General features: G+C 38.9%; 1 non-coding gene across 1 annotated transcript; it reads left to right on the plus strand.

Moving 5' to 3' along the window:
• The first annotated feature begins 16,066 nt into the window (after nucleotides 1–16,066).
• Nucleotides 16,067–16,138, plus strand: TRNAK-UUU. Its single transcript has one exon. It is a non-coding gene; the product is annotated as a tRNA-Lys (tRNA).
• The last annotated feature ends 3,690 nt before the right edge of the window (nucleotides 16,139–19,828 follow it).

Consider the following 19,828-nt stretch of genomic DNA (forward strand, 5'->3'; position numbering starts at 1 on the left):
GCTAACCACCTCGCCGCATCATAACATGCCGGCCTTCCCTACGCGGCTACCAAAACGAAGGAGTGCGACGATCAACGGCCACCCTTCCATCCTAAATGCAAATCCTAGCCATCCAAGGTCGCCAAACGACACATGGTAACCTTTGTCCCAAAACTCTAGTTTTTGCCACGCCAAACCGCACCAAGGCATGCCATGCCACATGTGCCAATGGCATGCCAACCACCTTGTCGCGCCATACCATGCCGACCTTCCCTATGCGGCTAACAAAACAAAAGCGTGCGACAATCAACGGCCACCCTTCCATCCTAGATGCAAATCCTAGTCGTCCAAGGTCGCCAAACCACGCCTGGTAATCTTTGGCCCAAAACTCTAGTTTTGGCGACGTCAAACCGCACCAAGGCATGCCATGCCACATGTGCCAATGGCATGCCAACCACCTTGCTGCGCCATACCGTGTCGACCTTCCCTATGCGGCTAAGAAAACGAAGGCGTGCGACGATCAACGGCCACCCTTCCATCCTAGATTCGAATCCTAGCCGTCCAAGGTTTCCAAACAACGCATGGTAACCTTTGTCCCAAAACCCTAGTTTTGGCCATGCCATACCGGCCTTCCCTATGCGGATACCAAAACAAAGGCCTGCAACAATCAACGACCACTTTTTGGTCTAAGGTGCGGATCTTAGCCGTCCAAGGTTACCAGCTAACGCATGGCAACCTTTGGCCCTAGTTTGGTCGCGCCTAAACAAAGCCAAAACCCTAACTTTTGGTCGCGCCTAAACTAGGCCATATTAAAGCCATACTGATCATGCTTTCATGCCACTGGCTACCAAACGAAGGGTTGAAATAATCAACGGCTACCTTTCCTCTTAAGATGAAAAATCTCGACCGTCGAAGGTCACCATCGAGCCGGCAAGTCTCCCAAGCTCAACTTGCCAGACAACAATAACGTGCTACATGTTTTCCACGAAAACACTCGAGACATCAACACATGCCACAAACTGGGGGATGCTCATTGGGTATTGGTTTGGCGGTTTAAAGCGTGCGGCGTACACTACGCCCGTTATAAGAAAGTGTCATAAGGATGAGGCGGTTAGTAAATACAGGGAGTAATGGTGAAACGCTTTCTTTTATGGAACATCAATTCCAGGCGTTACCAGTTACCACCTCCTCCCATTTGCTCACCCGTTTTCCATTTCTTAATGATACCAGAGTACGTTTCACTTCGACTTGCATAAATAGGCATTACCTATTTTCACCGAAAACAAGTTTTTGGTCAGGTGCATACAACACTCAGAAATCACCTGTTAGCTTTCCCATCTGTTAGCTTACGCTTTCTGATACAAGTCAAAACAACTACTCTTCCAGAATCAACTATTCTGGTCTCAACCCTCTCTTCGCTTCCCTCCCAAAACCAACCCTTCTCCTCCACTTTGTGACCGAAGAAAATCTGGAATGGCCATTTCTTGGTTTAGGCCGGACTTGTACAGATTGATCTCTCGAACCTAAAGTACTCCCTTGCAGTACATTGTTTAGGGTTTATACTTGTTTCTCACCCACATCACACGAAATTACTGAAACCAGCAAAAACTTTTTTAACCCTCAAACAAGTGGTTAGAAGAGCTTCCGGTGAAGGTGAAGGGCCGGAATGATCCTCGTAGTCGGCTCATAAGTCAAATTTCTCAGTTGGAGGAGGAGTTGAAGAAACGCTCGGGGATGACTTATATCAATAAGGGGGCATTGGATTTATTGCTTGCTGATGTCGGAGTGGATACTAATGAGATGTTGCGGGCAAAAAGCCTCTGAGGCAACTGTTCGAGCTGCGCTTGAGGAGAAACGGCAGGAGATGAAACGACTCTAATCAGTTTGAAGCACTCTGTCCCTATGCCAGTTTTTTTTCCTTGGTTGGGCTTGCTATTAAAGCGCCGTGATTGTTGTTTGTTTGTCTTTATGTTGTGGGATATTGTGGTATTTGACTCTCTATTACTAGTATTTCATTATCGTATTCATTGGGTATGCCGATTGGCTGATGATTATACTCCTCCTTCCCTTCATGATCATATTCATTAGTAGTACCTTATATATATTTAGTCGGGTCAGCCATACATTGTCAATTGCACCCAACTCTCGCCAGTTTACTCAGCGGGGGTATTGCTCATAGTAGGTAAGGCGCCCAGCGTCCCTGGGATCCGGGTGCGCTTTGTCAGCCGATTAGCCTTCTTCGGCGTTTTCAAGGGCGGATTCTAGTTTGGTAGTTGATCAGGCGCCTTTGGAATGGCCAGGTCTCTTGTGGTATATTTGCTCGTCGGAATTTTAGAGAAAATTTTCTTCCAGACGGAAGTGTTTACAACTTGCGGGATCATATTTCGCGTCTTCTCTTACTTATTCTTTTATTCTAGTCCAAGAGGGGTACTGGGTTGAGTGGGTATTTGAGAAAATATACGAGCGCCTTTGGCTTTTCTTGGTTCCTTTGTGAAGCTTCTGTCGACCAGGCGCCTTTGGCGTTCCGGAGACTCGTGGGTTTGTGAGTCAATTAGGCGCATATGACTACCCTGAGACCTTTTGTCAGTCAGCTAGGCGCTCTTAGCATCCTTGGGACTTTTTATGGATTCAACAGTCGATCGGGCACCTTTGGTTCCCCGAGACCTTGTCAGTCAACCAGGCGCCTTTGGCACTCCCAGGACCTTTTGTGAATTTATCGGTCAATCGGGTGCCTTTGGCTTTCCGAGACCTTTTGTCAGCCAACCAGGCGCCTTTGGCACTCCCAGGACCTTTTGTGAATTTGCCGGTCAATTGGGTGCCTTTGGCTTTCCGAGACCTTTTGTCAGTCAACCAGGCCCCCTTGGCGTTTCTGGGACCTTTTGTGAATTTTCCAGTCGATCGGATGCCTTTGGATTTCCGAGACCTTTTGTCAGTCAACCAAGCGCCTTTGGTGTTCCTGGGACCTTTTGTGAATTTATCAGTAGATCGGATGCCTTTGGCTTTCCAAGACCTTTTTTCAGTCAACCAGGCGCCTTTGGCATTCCTGGGACCTTTTGTGAATTTGTCAGTCGATCGGGTGCCTTAGGCTTCCCGAGACATTTTTTCAATCAACCACGCGGCTTTGGCGTTCCTGGGACCTTTTGTGAATTTGTCAGTCGATCGGATGCCTTTGGGTTTCCGAGACCTTTTGTTAGTCAACTAGGCGCCTTTGGCATTCCTGGGACATTTTGTGAATTTGTCAGTCGATCGGGTGCCTTTGGCTTCCCGAGACCTTTTTTCAGTCAACCAGGCGCCTTTTGGCATCCCCAGGACCTTTTGATATATTTGCTCGTCGGAATTCAAGAAAGAATATTTTCTTACCAAACGGAAGTGTTTACAACTTGCGGGCTCATATTCCGCATCTTCTCTCTCTTCTTTTTTTAGGGTCAGCGGCGAGGGAACGGGTCGTATGTAATTGTTTGTCTTGTTGTCTCGAGTTCTCCGGCTGCCCGCTTGCGTTCAAATATGCTGCGAATGGCAAAACATTCCTCCGTTGGGTGCCCCATCCTTCGGTGATAGTGGTAGTATTGGTGGGCCCGGAAGTGTGTGAAAATTAAGCGAAATGAAAACGGGCCTACAGTAATACCGCAAGTGCACGGTCGTCAGTTGTAGCTCGTGCAAGTACGGGTCGATCCACAGAGATTGAGAGTGTTTTGTAGTGTTTAGCTATTTGGGCTCTAAATTGCTATTGGGCTTTAGGTATCAAAGGGTTGTGGTACCAATGGGTTATGAATACCCTTTGGATAAATTGGGCTTAATGGGTTTGTTGTAATGATGAAGTGCTTTAGGCCTTGGGCCTTTGAATGATAATGAACTGTGAACTAGGCTTTGGCCTTAAACTTAGGCTTGGGTTCTTTTGATGTGAACTGGGCCTTAACCTGGGCTTTTGGTATGATTTGGGCCTTAGCTGGAGCTAGGCTTTTTAGCTATGAACCTGGGCTTTTAGTCTTTGGTTCTAAGTTAGCTGTTTGGAGCAGCAGCAGACAAGGCTGGGCCTGGCAGAAGCACAGCAAGGCTGGAGAAGTGAAGGCAACAGGAGCTGGGAGCAGCAACAGGAGAAGAAGTAGCAGCAGCAGTAGCAAGAGGAAGGAAAGCAGCAGCAGCAGCAGGGTTGCAGGGCAGTGGCCAAGGCAAGGAGAAAAGAAGAGATGGCAGTGAAGTAATGGTGGCACTAAGCCAAGAACAGTGAAAATTGATATAGGAAAAATGGACAGTGGAAAATGAAGAAAAACAGTGGCCAATGGCCAAAGGCAGTGATGGTGTGGCAGTGACAGTGACAAAAAAAAAAGCAAAGCCAAGGCAATGGCTTTAGGCATTCATCTAGAGTGGGAAGAGAACCAGCTTGCTCACAGTCACTAGTGAGCACTAGTTTCTCCCCACTGCTCAATCAACTCAATGCTCTAAGGCTCTAACCTAGCATTGACACACAACAGTAAACTAATCCTAACATTTGAGAAGCTAACAGTTGACAAAACAAGAGATTCAAAACAGTGAAAAAACAGGAAACAAAACCAAAGAAACCAAGGATGTGAGCCAAGGGCAGGGAGGAGAAGAAGTAACAAAACAGTTAAGTTGCAAGTGACTGTGAAAACAAAATGTGGGTTAAACTAAGGCTTTGAATCCACCCTTGTGTCCTAGCCAAACAATGTGATCCTAGGTTGAGTTGAAAATCCTATGCATACATCTAGAATGGGAGGAAAACTAATTTGCTCACTAGTTTGCCCCTAGCATTGACTGTCTTTTGACAGAACAATCAATCACAGGCACTATGAGCATCAATCTCTTCCCATTGCTCAATCAACACACTGCACTAAGGCTCTAACCTAGCATTCCACTATCTAACAGTCCACTAAAGCTTCATCTGAGCCTCAGCAGTGAACTCAGAACATGAGAAAACAGATGGAACAACACATGATTAACATGAACAACACAACATTTAAACTACTAAACAGTGAATGAAAATTGCAACAGAAGAACCCTAAAAATTAACAGTGAAATTAACAAAGAACAAACATGAACAGAAATTGAAGAACCCTAAATATTAAATTGAAAATTAAAACTAAAATTAAACAGTGATTAACCCAAATTTGGGGGTATCTCGGCTAACCAAGAACAAGTTTTAACATCCTACATCAGTTCTTATTTATAGTTTACAACAAAACACAAAACCCTAATTCGAAACCCTAAAATTTTGGGGAAAATCAAATTATCTCACCAATTTCCTGAATTGAGCTCGACCCATGCTTTGGGTATGTCCCCTCTGCTCTTCTGAAGCTTTTCCTGCCCTCAATTTTGTACTGCAACCCTAGCTCGAGTTGTTTCATCAACTCCACACCTAGGTCAGAGAGATGTGGGTTTGAAAAAGCAACTAGGCTAGAGGGTTGGAGAAAGTGATGTTGTCGGGTGGTTGTGATGGTGGTGTGGTTCGAGGTGGAGATTTAGCTGGTGGAGGTGATGGAGTTGCAGAGCTCTGCAAATTTTGGGAAGAAGGGGAAGAAGAGCTCGAGAGAAGAATGGGTTAGGGGCTGTTTGTTTTGGGGTATAAGGGTTCGGTTGCTAGGGTGTTGAGCGGGTGTAGCGAACTTTGATGAACAGCAAGTAAAGAGCGTTGGATGATCCCATATAGATTGAATCGAACGGCTACGATGGAGAGGTATGTAGCGACCGTTGGATTATGAGATACAACAAAATTAACGACACCAGATGGAGTTTGGTGTTGTAGTGTTAAGCGGAAGTATCGAGGTTTGATGCGCAGGCAAAGAAGCGACCGTAGGATCTAAATGTGATCTAATCTGAAGGCTTGGAATTTAGGTACTATGGTGTTTTGCAGGGACTTCAGATTTTGATGAACGATGAAGAAGCGACCATTGGATGATGAGATGAATCCGATCTAACGGCTGAGAATGGAGGCGGGTATGGATATAGAAAATGGGTTTGGGTAAGGGTTTTGGGCCTTGGGTATGCCAAGCCCATATCTTCTTTAAGAACAATTCTTCCTTCTTGAGCCCATTCCTAGCTTTTTGGACGTGCGCTCCATTCTTTGCGTCTTCCTTGCGTAATTTCTTCCGGCTTTTCACTACTTTTCTGCTCTTTTCCGCTCTGCTATTCATCCAAACTTTATTTATTACCTAAAAATGCAAAATTAAGTAAGAAAAATATTTATTCTTGAAAACAATGAAAATACAGAATATGGGATAAAATGTAGAATTACTGCACAAAAGATGAGTTAAATGCCAACATAAAGGGATAAATATATACATTATTTGGCACTCATCAAGTATTTGGCTGAGTTCTTATCCATTTTGTTGATATCCACTGTGGTCGAGGGTAGATGAATTTCCCCTTCGATGATCCATTGATTCAAGAATCTAATTACGCGTTCTTTGTCGCAAGGAAGAGGAGGCGGTGTTTTATAATCGCGTCTACTTCCCCCATTTCTTCCTCGGCTTCCTCCATCGATCTGAGATTGGTCTCTATTTTCTTTACTAATATTAGGTCTTACATTGCATGGGGCTCCTGACACGGTACTGACCGTAGTGTGCCATACAGAATCTTTGGGTGCCTCTTCTATGCAAACAGCGATCCTTTGATTCCTTTCAGCTGCTGCTTCTAACTCTACGAACGTCTGGAATCTGAAATTGATTAAACTCCCTCTAAAAGCTGGGGTTATTCCCTGTACGCAGATTTCAACAAGCGCCTCCTCGTGGATTTCTTCATGGAAGTCCAATGTCAAGCGTCGGAACCGTGAAATGTATTTTCCTACTTCCTCACCTATTCTTTGCACGCTCTTGATCAAATCTATAGTTGTGATCTTCCTTTTAGCTGAGTAAAAATTTCCGAGAAAGAGCGCAGACAGAGTTTTCCAGGAGTCTACGTTTTCCTCCTAGAGGTTGTCATACCAAGTAAACGCTGTGCCCGTGAGCGACTGAGGGAATTCTTTTAGGCACAGTTTTCCATCAATGTCCTTATCGTTCATTGCTGATATGAATCGACTGAGGTGCTCTCGTTCATTTCCTTGGTCTTCATACATTTTGAACTTCAGATATGTGTAATCTTCGGGGTATGCATATTCCCGGATGTGCGCAGGATATGGGATATTCACGCGGCAATGATTATCTTGTTTTACCACGTGATAGTTTTGCTCCAGGTACTTGGCTATTTCTTTTTGAGATGTTATTTTCGTCTTGTCACCTTTGTGTTGTGCGCTCTCTATTGCTTCTTCGGACATACATTGTACTGCCACTATTGCCTGTGCTATCCAGTTTTCAAGCTCTCGTCTCCTTTGTGCGCGCTCGTCCAATTCTTTATGCATCTTTTGCAGAGTGTATGAGATGGGTTTCGCTAGCCGGGATGCTTGCTCGTTCTTATTTTGTGACGTTGTCACCTCTTTATTTTGGGATCCTCGGTTTACCGATTGCTTGATAACGCCCAGGATTGGCGTTTTTTCCTCGTTGTCATTATCCTCTATCGTCACCTCGTCAAGATTAGGAGGTTGATTGGCCACTTGGTTTCCTGCCACGTACGAGATAGCGCCTTCTAGGTGTGTCATGGTAAGCTAGGCACGAGCCTCCGGGTGTGGTCTCCAAATGTTAATACCCAAGTTCTCGTTAGGTTCTACCCGTCCTAACTAGACAAATGACCTCACCTTTTCTAATAATAGTAAGATAGAAAGTTGTCTTTCCATTGTACCTTGTCCTTATTTATATAGACTTTCCAAAATCCCCTTCCTTTTATGACACCATAACATGTGTCCTAAACTTCTTTAATTACTACTAATGTCATTCCTTCTCTAATAAAACCTCTTTCTTTCCCATTAATTTCTCCTTTGTCCTTTCCATTTAATAGGCATTTTCTTGGTGGACTTGGGCTTTAGTCCCCACGTCTCATGTCGGGCTTGCCTCCCCTTTTAGGGGACACTAGCCCGGATGAAGGGGTAACATTTTCCATATATCAACAAGGAGAATGTAAACTTGAGATGTTCCAGATGTTCAGCCATGGACTTGCTGTAGATTAAGATATCATCAAAAACGACAAGAATAAACTTCCTTAAGGCTGGTTGAAATATCTCATTCATTAAGGCTTGAAATGTAGCTGGCGCATTAGTGAGGCCAAATGGCATCACCTTAAACTCATAATGTCCTTGATGTGTTCTGAAAGCTGTTTTGAAAATGTCTGAAATATGTACTCTAATTTGATGGTAACCAACTCTCAAGTCAATTCTTGTAAATATAATGGCACCATTTAACTCATCCAATAATTCCTCAATAATTGGTATTGGAAATTTATCCTTGATTGTAATGATGTTTAACTTCCTATAATCAACATAAAACCTCCATGCGTTGTCCTTTTTCTTGACCAAAAGAATAGGTGAAGCAAAAGGACAGTGTCTAGGTTGAATGATGCTAGACCCTAGCATCTCTTTAACAAGCTGTTCAACAACACATTTTTGGATATAAGGGAATTTATAGGCTCTTTGATTCACAGGAGTTGAGTTTGGTTGTAAGGGAATGGTGTGATCTAAACTTCTTTGAGGGGGAAGTGTAGTTGGTTCTGCAAAGATGTCCTTAAAATCTTGAAGTAGAGGAAGTAATTCAGGAGGTGTTGAGGGTTGGGTATAGGGTGTAGAAATGGAAAATAGATGACCCACCAAACCATGAGAATTCTTTGTAAAAAAATTCTTGACTGCCTCACCACTCATCATTAATAAGGAAGACTTAGGATATATGCCTTGTAATGTAATCTTCTTGCCTTTGTATTTAAAAGAAATAAATAATTTAGAGAAGTTAAAGAGGACATCACCTAAAGTTCTTAACCAATCTTCCCCAAGTACAATGTCACACCCTCCTAGTGGGAAGATCCTTATGATTTCCATAAATTGGTACCTTGCATGCTCCAAGTCAGCTGAGGACAAATACCAGTGCTTACAGTCTTCTCCCCATTTGCAACAGTAACTAGCATTGGATCGGTAGGTTCAATGTGGCACTGAAGTTAACTTGCTAGAGCACTGTTAATAAAACTGGTATTGTTTCTTGTATCAATCAGGATAGATACTTTCTTGTTAAGGAGAAAACCAGGAATTCTAATTGTGTCACCTTTTGCAGTTCCTGTGAGAGCATGTACTGAAATTTCCACATCAAAGTGAACTGGAGATTCATTAGTCTCTTCAAACACCTCTTCTTCATCCTCAGTATCTTGTAATTGATTAGTGTCCATTTCCAGCATGAAGATCTTCTGTTTGCCCTTACAAAAGTGCCCTGTCTTGTATACCTCATCACAATTGTAACATAAACCCTGAGCTCTCCTTCTATTCATTTCCTCAGGAGTAAGTCTCTTAATAGTAGGTGTTCGAGACTGAAATTTGTTGGGTATGTTAAAGAGGACTTAGGAGTGATAGGAGCAGATTTTGGAGAAGTCAAAATTGGTTTGGGTGGAAAATTGGTATAAGAAGATCGTCTATTATTGGTGAAGGAAGTTTGAAAGGATTTTGTAAAGGAGTTAGTAGCAGTTGCTGTTAGAGTCAGTTTCTGCTCTTGTAGTCTAGCAAGGGAAAAAACATTTGCTAGTGTTTTAGGGTGAATCATAGAAACGGATTTGCATATTTCATCTTTCAGGCCATTAAGAAAACTCATGAAAAAGTATTCCTCACTAAGTGTTGGATTCATCTTCAACATCAAAATTTTTAACATCTCAAACTCTTCATAATAGTCATCCACAGAAGATGTTTGGATCAATTTATTAAAACTGCCAACAAAATTCTCTTCAACATGGTTTTCAAAACGGGAGCAGAGATGAATAGCTAGGTCTTTCCAAGTGATTCGATGTTTATTGACTTGAAAATTTAAAAACCAAGTTTCAGCTTTACCTTCAAGATAAATAGCAGCAATATTTACCTTCTTGTGTTCCTCAATATCATTCAGCTCAAAGTGTCTCTCACTTTTTCGAACCCAAGCTCTCGGATTCCCCCATCAAAGCGTGGAAAGTATAGCTTAGGAAGACGATGATGCTGAAAGTGATGTTGATGTGAGCTTGAGAATCGATTTTCTCCCTGAGGGTCTGAGTGAGAATTACCAGCCGGCTCTGGAATGGAATCGAAATTCTTGAGAAGTAAATCAAACTTTGAGTTTAGATCTGATGAGAAGGTGGTGAAATTTGCCTGTAATTTTGAAATTGCAGCGACGTTGGCTTCAACCTTATCGTTTACTTCCTTCAGAGTCATTGTAAAAAAAAAATTGAAGAATTTTTGGGTGGATAGAACGGCTCTGATGCCAAATATTGTATCCCTACAACAATTTAATTCAGAGATGGAGGTAGAATGGTGAAGAGTCACCTCTTGAATCAATATTCAAGCCAAATTCTGTGCACAGAGGCGCAACCAAAGTTTCATTTCAAAAACAAGGTTCAGATAATGGAAGAGATACCTCTTCTTACAACTTAAATGATAAAATCATTAAACCCTATTCTAAATCAATCCGCATCTGACACGTGGTCACCAATCAACGGTCAAACACCTAACCAATTAATAACTCAGCTAATCTACTGAGGCACTCAGATAACTAGGATAAGGGTAGGCCTATGATTATTATTTCACAGGAGGGATACAACAAAAACCGAAACTAAAACCAAAACCCTAGATTTTTTATATTGTTTTTCTCTATCAAATTCGATTTGAAATCAGAAATTGAAGGAAGAGATTGATTGATTTCACCTTGATTAGAACTTCAAACCAGAAAAAGACTAAGAACTTTTAATACCTCATCGTTTCGGTGAAAGAATCTGATTGCAACAATCCTAAAAGCTACACATCTTTCCGAACCTGGAAAAAAAATATCAAAAGGAGATTTCATCAGTCATAATTAAATCATCATCAAAATAAGAACATGAAATAAGCTAAAGATTAAGAGAAAAAACCTAATTGTCTCTCTTGATACACCTGTTTTTCTTTTCAATGGATAAGAATTTCCGTAGAAACCTATCAGAGATGGAGACGAAACCATCTCTCGCTCCGTCTACCTCCCCTGATGTTCTTCCCTAAATCTGTTAATACGTGACCGATTCAGTAAAGAGATACGTGCTCCGTTTTAAGAAACCCCATCGACGGCCCCGAATTACTCTCTGCCACAGGATCGCATCTCAACGGCCACAAATTATTCTCCCCGCCGTCTTTTTTTAGGCCACAGGATCTTCGATCCGACAAACACGAATGACCCGGACACAAAGACCATTTTTCTCGGCGTTCAACCTCTTGCGATTTTTGAAAAGTTGTTTTAAGCTTATATAGCTTAAAATATAATAGAGCTAAAATATAATATAATCCAATGAAAAAAAGATAATACGGAGATTTACTTAAAGAATTAATATCTAAAATTTATACTTTTACAAATCCACTAGTAAAATTGCACGCCGTAGTGATTTGCACCTGCAGGCTGCAGTCTGAGCTTAAACCCAGCGGTTTCTGTGAGTGAAAACACAAAACTCGAAGTCTTTGAGAATCATATATCCATTCATTATCAATATGGGAGAACTCAACACACTCTCAAGGATTGATATTCTCCATAAAGTGACTCACAAAGTGTTGGGCCACTAAAACTAACTATACACAATCAAATTCAAGAAGTACAAATAAGCTTCAAAAACAAAATGCGGCTAAACCAAATCCTTGCCAGTACTCAATTAAGGTGCTGGTATTGACGTCAGACTAAGTGCATTTACATCTTTAGATATGTATGGGTCAAAAGAAAATACAGTAAAAACTCCATATATTAATAGGTTTAAGACTTCACAAAATTATTAATATATGGAATTTATCAATATAGGGATGTATACTAAAAAAATTACTCGACAAGAAGCTTTAAACATGTTCGACAAGTTGGAAATATTTTGGCTTCATAAAAAGGTGCACATAGTAACCAGATCTTACGCATATGGAAATCAGAAGATGCGATAAAAATCCAAAAACGTACATCCTTTTCTCAAACAAATATAGATACATATTAATTTTTTTTTGATCGATAAAGAAAAACTTGATTGATCAGAAAAGAAGGGTGTATAAAAGAATTATACCACCCTAACCAAAGTTACAAGAAGAGAAAAGAAAGCTAAAAAACAAGAACTGGTAACAGACTACCAGAATTAGTTAAACTCAAAATAAATTTTGTTCCAATTTTTCATAGCAGCTGCAGAGTAAACTGTACTGAAGTCACTAATGGCAAGTGCCCAAGAGAAGATGTAGTACATTGGCTTTTTTACTACCGCCATTTCGGTATTGCTGGAATTTGAGAATACCCTGTCATTCCTCTCCTTCCATATACTCCAAAAAATAGCAGCAGGTATTAAGTCCCAAACTGCCGAGCTAGCTTTAGAATGCTGAATAAGAGACCAGGCATGAAGAACAGCAGAAGCATCCTTGGGCATGGAGAAAAACCAATGCAGTTTATCAAAGAAAACTTCCCAAAATTTTCTGGCAAACTTGCAGTGCAGAAGTAAATGTTGGGTAGACTCTGACTCTCTGCAGAACAAGCAAGTATCTGGAACATCTATTCTTCTTCTCAAAAGGAAATCTCTGGTGGGAAACCTATTATGATCAATGAGCCAAAGAAAAAAAGAAATTTTTGGAGGGCATTTCAGCTTCCAAATGTGAGCAAAAAATGAGTCCACAGCTACAGCATTATCATCCAAAGAGAGAGTCATAAAGAGATTTTACTGTGAAAACTCCTTTGTTTGGAACCTCCATTGCAGTTCATCTTCAATAGAAGCATTCAAACTGAAATAAGCAAGATCAACATTTAGTAAAGAAATCTCAACTCTTGTAGCAGCATTCAATCTGGTTGGGATGTGCAGGTTCCTATAATTAGTATTACCAACTGCAGAATACAAGCTAGCAACATAAGAGGATTTAGCTCTTGAAACTGCATGCAAATTAGGATAACAGATTTTTATAGGAGAATCATACAATCAGTTGTCATCCCAGAACCTCACACTTGTACCATTATTAACCTTGAACTTCACATATTTGGTGAAAATAGTATTGCATTTCATGATAGACTTCCAAACTGAAAAACCATAAGAACACTTAGGAATCTTGGAAATCTAGGGAACTTCACCTGGACCATATTTCTCATCAACAATCTTCTTCTAGAGAGTATTGTCTTCTGTGGCATACCTCCAAAGCCATTTGGAAAGAAGAGCTTGATTGAACTTCTTAAAAAAAATTATACCCAAACCACCAATTTTTTTCTTTCTACTTAAGACATTCCATTTCACCAAGTGAATTTTTCTTCTACCTTTATTATCATGCCAAAGAAAGTTTCTTATTATCTTTTCCAACTTCTTAATGACCCGGACACAAAGACCATTTTTCTCGGCGTTCAACCTCTTGCGATTTTTGAAAAGTTGTTTTAAGCTTATATAGCTTAAAATATAATAGAGCTAAAATATAATATAATCCAATGAAAAAAAGATAATACGGAGATTTACTTAAAGAATTAATATCTAAAATTTATACTTTTACAAATCCACTAGTAAAATTGCACGCCGTAGTGATTTGCACCTGCAGGCTGCAGTCTGAGCTTAAACCCAGCGGTTTCTGTGAGTGAAAACACAAAACTCGAAGTCTTTGAGAATCATATATCCATTCATTATCAATATGGGAGAACTCAACACACTCTCAAGGATTGATATTCTCCATAAAGTGACTCACAAAGTGTTGGGCCACTAAAACTAACTATACACAATCAAATTCAAGAAGTACAAATAAGCTTCAAAAACAAAATGCGGCTAAACCAAATCCTTGCCAGTACTCAATTAAGGTGCTGGTATTGACGTCAGACTAAGTGCATTTACATCTTTAGATATGTATGGGTCAAAAGAAAATACAGTAAAAACTCCATATATTAATAGGTTTAAGACTTCACAAAATTATTAATATATGGAATTTATCAATATAGGGATGTATACTAAAAAAATTACTCGACAAGAAGCTTTAAACATGTTCGACAAGTTGGAAATATTTTGGCTTCATAAAAAGGTGCACATAGTAACCAGATCTTACGCATATGGAAATCAGAAGATGCGATAAAAATCCAAAAACGTACATCCTTTTCTCAAACAAATATAGATACATATTAATTTTTTTTTGATCGATAAAGAAAAACTTGATTGATCAGAAAAGAAGGGTGTATAAAAGAATTATACCACCCTAACCAAAGTTACAAGAAGAGAAAAGAAAGCTAAAAAACAAGAACTGGTAACAGACTACCAGAATTAGTTAAACTCAAAATAAATTTTGTTCCAATTTTTCATAGCAGCTGCAGAGTAAACTGTACTGAAGTCACTAATGGCAAGTGCCCAAGAGAAGATGTAGTACATTGGCTTTTTTACTACCGCCATTTCGGTATTGCTGGAATTTGAGAATACCCTGTCATTCCTCTCCTTCCATATACTCCAAAAAATAGCAGCAGGTATTAAGTCCCAAACTGCCGAGCTAGCTTTAGAATGCTGAATAAGAGACCAGGCATGAAGAACAGCAGAAGCATCCTTGGGCATGGAGAAAAACCAATGCAGTTTATCAAAGAAAACTTCCCAAAATTTTCTGGCAAACTTGCAGTGCAGAAGTAAATGTTGGGTAGACTCTGACTCTCTGCAGAACAAGCAAGTATCTGGAACATCTATTCTTCTTCTCAAAAGGAAATCTCTGGTGGGAAACCTATTATGATCAATGAGCCAAAGAAAAAAAGAAATTTTTGGAGGGCATTTCAGCTTCCAAATGTGAGCAAAAAATGAGTCCACAGCTACAGCATTATCATCCAAAGAGAGAGTCATAAAGAGATTTTACTGTGAAAACTCCTTTGTTTGGAACCTCCATTGCAGTTCATCTTCAATAGAAGCATTCAAACTGAAATAAGCAAGATCAACATTTAGTAAAGAAATCTCAACTCTTGTAGCAGCATTCAATCTGGTTGGGATGTGCAGGTTCCTATAATTAGTATTACCAACTGCAGAATACAAGCTAGCAACATAAGAGGATTTAGCTCTTGAAACTGCATGCAAATTAGGATAACAGATTTTTATAGGAGAATCATACAATCAGTTGTCATCCCAGAACCTCACACTTGTACCATTATTAACCTTGAACTTCACATATTTGGTGAAAATAGTATTGCATTTCATGATAGACTTCCAAACTGAAAAACCATAAGAACACTTAGGAATCTTGGAAATCTAGGGAACTTCACCTGGACCATATTTCTCATCAACAATCTTCTTCTAGAGAGTATTGTCTTCTGTGGCATACCTCCAAAGCCATTTGGAAAGAAGAGCTTGATTGAACTTCTTAAAAAAAATTATACCCAAACCACCAATTTTTTTCTTTCTACTTAAGACATTCCATTTCACCAAGTGAATTTTTCTTCTACCTTTATTATCATGCCAAAGAAAGTTTCTTATTATCTTTTCCAACTTCTTAATGACAGAAGAAGGAATTTCTAAAAAGAGACATATAATACGCAGGGAGAGAAGAAAGTACATTATTAATAAGAGTGATCTTGCCTGCTCTAGACAAAAGATTTTTTTTCCAGCCCGCTAACTTAGCTATGAATCTTTCAATGATTTTGTCCCACTTAGCTATGCCACCACATTTATCACCTAAAGGAAGACCAAGATAAGAATATGGAGTTTATTACTATCTATAAATGGCTCCAATTAGGACCATGTCTTTTTATTAATGTATAGAGTTTATCAATATACAGAGCTTTTACCGTAAGGAAAAGATAATAATAACAGTAATATCAGATCTCGATACGTTCATCAGGATGATATTACATCTACGGACGTACATGCGCAAGTTCGTGTTGTACGCATGACAGCAGGATTCGATGATTTATAAATGATGGAACAAAGTGCCCTGCTTCAGTCTTCTGTTGACACCTCATTTCGTGCAACTGTGTGTATCATTCAGACTTTTATAAAATCGCGGTAGAGCGAATGCGTGGAATGTGCTGGACCGAAACATAAAATGACTATATATGTTAAACGGTAACCTTTAACAACAAAAGCCGACTTAGCTCAGTGGTAGAGCGCGTGACTTTTAATCCCGTGGTCAAGGGTTCGATCCCCATAGTCGGCGTTTTCCCTTGGCTGTTTTTATGTTCAGTTCCATTTTCTATGTTTTTCTCCCCAACTCTACCACCGTTTTTCTAACCAACTTTTTTCTTTTTCTATTGACAATCAAAGGGCAAATTTTATTAACATCAACACTCATCAACAAGATGAGTGAGGAAAAGTCCAAAAACCAAGAAAACCGATTTTAGGTGGTTGGTTTTGGTTTGATGTCACAAAAGAACCAAAAATCCAAAAAAACCAAACTAAAGAAAAAACCTAAAGTTACAAAAACTATAATAATATGGAGCAAAGTTTCCATCATAGTATAATATATTTACACTTCAATTAATATATCCATAAATAAAGAAAATATTATTAAAAATGTATCTAATATTGATATGTATAATATATATGATTTTAATGAGTATACCCATAAATAAAGAAATTGTAGCTCAAAATATATCTAATTTTGATGATTTGCTTTACAAATTTGATTTACGAGTTAAAAATGAAAGTCCATTAAAAGAAACCAAAATACCCAGAAAAATAAAAAAAAAACGGTGGGACGGTTCTGGTTTCTAATATTCTAAACCGAACATGGTCTGGTTTGGTTTCCAATAAGTGATATTGGTTTGGTCCTTGGGTTTGGCAGAAAACCAAACCAAACCGAACAAGGGGCAGCCCTACTGCCCAGTTACAACATTACAATTGTAGATTAGATTGCTAAGAAAATAGATCTAAAATAGTCTTTAAGTGAAGTGACCAATTAAACATCGTACATTCTGTTTCCTGTGATTATATTAGTCTGTTATTCTGTTCATATCAGATGTCCACCAAATCGCAAAAGGAAGAATGCTCCAGATTTTCTTCGCTATGCTACTACTTTTCTTGTTCGACCACTCCCAAAGATTAGTCTTAACCTCTTCCGAAAAAACCCAAGTAACTCCCAGACTTTTCAAGAAATAGTGCCAAATCTTCCTAGTTTTCGTGCAATGAAGAAAGAGATGTCCCTGAGATTCTTCTTCGGACGAGCAGAAAAACATTGGTTGTCGTTGGCAAGATCATCTCTTTGTAGAACTATACCAAAGTTGGAGCACCCCCATGACAGAGAGTCCATACTAGAAAGGAAACCTTTAAAAGTATTTTAGGATTCCATAGATGCTTACGAGGAAATGAAATAAACCCATCCACATCAAGCAAAGAGTAGCAATTTCCTACAGAGAAATCATCTCTGAAATCTCATTTTCTTGCGTCCTCTAATGTATTGTTGTGTATGTTAATAAAAAAACCTTCCAGCAACTGAAGTAGATTTTCTATTTCTTCGATCTCAACTTCATTTAAGTCTCTCTTGAAATTTAAATTCCAAGATCCAAAATCGGATAACATATTTTTGACAGTTGCCTTTTCTTTTCTTTTTCGAAATGCTGAAAATATTAGGAAATATATCTTTGAGAATAATCTCGCCTATCCATTATCCAACCAGAACTGGATGCTCATCCCATTTTAAATTATAAGAGAGGTGTTTTCCTTAATATAATTCTTGATTTAAGAATACCAGCCCAAAAGCATTTAGGTAAGAATGAGTTAGGATTACCTCCAAAGAGCATTTTTTCTCTCCACCATACCTCCAAATCCATTTGCAATGTAGATATTACCAACTACAATTTTAGGTAAGCAATTCCTCATTTGATTTAGGCAGACCATCTTTTGACCATTTCATCCAACTCCCTTTTTTTTTGCGGTGTTTGTAGAGCCCCCTTAAAAAATCTTCATAATCTTCTCTAGTTCCTTCCCAACTGATATAAGAATTTGGAATAATAACAAATAATAAATTGGCATGCTTGCAATCACACTATTGTATTTATCAATCTATGACCTTTAGAAAGGTCTCTTCTTCTCCATGTACTAAGCTTTTGATGGCATCTAGAAATCATCTCATCCCATACCGCTTTAGTTTTTGATTTTCTTCCCAATGGTATTCCAAGATAGTTTAATGGTAAATCAGCCAGCTGACAACCAAAAAATGAAGCAAACAATACTCCATTATGCTCATCTTCAATACCAACCACTGCACTTTTTTGAACACTAAATTTCAGTCCCGTGACAAGTTGAAAAGAAAATAAGATATTCTTCAAAGCTACAATTTGTTCATCTGAATCATCAAGAAAAATAATGAAATCATCCGCAAATTGGAGATGATTAATAATAGTACCATTTGTAACCACTTGAAACCCGGACAGAAGACCCATAAAAGCTGCTTTACCAACCATTTTAGTTAAATTTTTTGCCAGCATAATGAAAATAAAAGGTGAAACTGGATCGCCTTGTTTACTGCCTTTTTGACCTTTAAACATTTATGTTGCTTCACCACTGATGCGAATAGAAAATCTTGCTTGAGTAATACACCATCTGATCCATCCTCTCCAAATATTTCCAAAGACGAATCTTTGAAGCACAATATCCACGAAATTCCAGTTGATGTTGTCAAAAGCTTTCTCAAAGTCTACCTTGCACACCAATCCATATTTTTTCTCCCTTTCTCTTAAGTGAATTAACTCGGCTATAATTAAAATTTCATCACTAATCTTCCTATCATGTATGAAAGCACCTTGAAAGTTAGTGATGATGGAAGGAAGCACCTTTTTAACCTTTCAGCCAAGAGTTTTGATACTATCCTATAAACACCGCCTATCAAATTTATAGGTATGAAATTATGGAGAGAAATAACACCATTGCATTTAGGAAATAATTTTAAATTGGTGCAGTTAATTCTCTAATCTAAATAGCTTCTTGTCTCAAAATCTTTAATGACCGGCATCAAATCAAATTTAATCATATCCCAAGATGCTTTAAAGAATTCCATCGTGAAACCATCAGGCCCTGGAGCCTTATTTGTACCAAAATTCCAAATGGTTTTCTTCACTTCTTCTTCAGAAAAAGGCTTCTCAAGAGCATATGGTTTTGTCAACCTACAAGGAAGGAAATTCAATATTATGAGATCTAGCCAAAAATTATTAAGAAATGCGATTTATTCTAAGATAGATTATTGTCTCATTTGTAAGGATATTTATAAACATTAAGATAGCAAGTCGTTTTTCACTAAAACAAGGCTTATAATTTAATTTATGTTACAGGGCCTACGGCCCATGGATGTGCGGTCCATCTAGATTCCTAGGGTTGTATATAAAGGAAACTATGTAATAGTTTCATTCTAATCTCCTAATAAGATTCTTCTTGTTCTTCCTCTTATCTCTCCATGTTTCACCTCTAATTCTCCTAAAACAGATGCTATACCGCTGAGCTATATCAGATTGATTGATTTTTTATACACGGATTATCGTCAAGCTAATGATGAAATTACTAGGAATCAAATAAGCTAAGTTGATCTACTTTTTCCTATTTTTTTTATCCCATGTTGTTGATTTTGTCTCCTATTTTTTTTAGAGCAAACGTCATGGATATTATCTATTCCATGAAAAGGTACAAGTATTATTAAACTCGTTCAAAACCCTACAACCATGTGCGATTTGAGAATCAGATATATACCCCTTTGACCTAATTCATAATGAAAATCATATAAAAAAAAAACAAATCTTTCTTAAAAAGATGCTAAGTGATATCAGGAACTCACCATTGGTATTCTAATTCTTCTCTATTTCAATTGAAAATAGTTATAATGACATGAAAAACAATAACAGTAGTAGGTGATGAGATA

The sequence above is a fragment of the Papaver somniferum genome, unplaced genomic scaffold, assembly GCF_003573695.1.
Source record: "Papaver somniferum cultivar HN1 unplaced genomic scaffold, ASM357369v1 unplaced-scaffold_30, whole genome shotgun sequence".
Taxonomy (NCBI): Eukaryota; Viridiplantae; Streptophyta; class Magnoliopsida; order Ranunculales; family Papaveraceae; genus Papaver; species Papaver somniferum.